The sequence below is a fragment of the Alligator sinensis genome, unplaced genomic scaffold (genome assembly GCF_000455745.1).
Source record: "Alligator sinensis unplaced genomic scaffold, ASM45574v1 scaffold720_1, whole genome shotgun sequence".
In the NCBI taxonomy this organism is placed as follows: Eukaryota; Metazoa; Chordata; order Crocodylia; family Alligatoridae; genus Alligator; species Alligator sinensis.
Window position 1 is genome coordinate 1,237,230 of NW_005842026.1, and position 1,126 is coordinate 1,238,355.

Here is a 1,126-nt window from a genome sequence, read left to right on the forward strand (position 1 = left end):
GCTTGACACAGCACTCACTGCATCACCAGCCAGCAGGGGAAGAACATGTCCCTGCTGAGCTCCCATGCCAGGATGAACTTGGAGGTATGGGCTGGGGCTATTGGGGAAGGAGGAGACCCCAGGTCCTGGGCATGACCACTCTGCCAGGGTTGGGAGTCCTGGTGGGACTGCTGGTGGTGCGGCAGCCCCAGAAAATGCCAGGACCGAGGATCTCCCTGGTGAAAGGTGGGTTGGAGGTAGAGCTGTGCGAAGCTTCAGTCACTGATTCAATTCAGAGGAGATTCAGCCCAATTCAGCAGCCAAATCTCCAAATCTCCAAATCTGAATTGAATCAGGAGACCCATTAATCTCTCTGAATCAAATCAGAAGCTTCTGACTCAATTTGGAGAGTTTCGATGATTCAGCCATAGACACAGGTACCTTCAATGGCTCATGAACGCTGAGATGGTGAGGTGGATGGAGCATCCCATGGGAGCACAGGGGGGTTGCAACATGGAGCGTGCAGGAGACCCCCTTGCTCAGTGACTGGTGCCTCCTGGGTCTGACGGGGGCACCTGGGGTCCCCCTGTGGCTGATAGCCAAACCGGGGCAGTGCGTGGAGTGTGGGGCTCTCCCAAGTGCTCAACAGCAGACCCAAATGTAACCACAAGTGAACCAGAAATACTTCCAGTCCACTTCCAGGTCTGCTGCCAAGCACATGGGGGACCCCCCACGCTCCTGTGGGACACTCCATCCACCCCATTATCTCAGCATTCATGAGCTATGCCTGGTACCTCGAAGTATGTAGAAAAAACATATAAAGCTGTGTCTATGGCCAAATTGTGATTCTCTGAATCAGAATCAAATCTTCAGATTCAGATTTGGCTGAATTGAATCAGGACAGTGATCCAAATCAGCAGATCAAATCACTGTCCTCTGAATCAGGCTGAATCTGAATTCAATATGGCCCGCTTTGCACACCTCTAGTACAAAGCTAGTCCACCATAAACTCCAGCCGCCACACACATGCACACAGTCCTGGCTGGGAAAAGCCCAGACCCATTACATCTTTCACAGTCCTGAGGCTTGCTGGTTGCAGTGGAGTTGTGAGGCTCCAGGTGAGCTCAGTTTAGCTGCCTGGGATGCC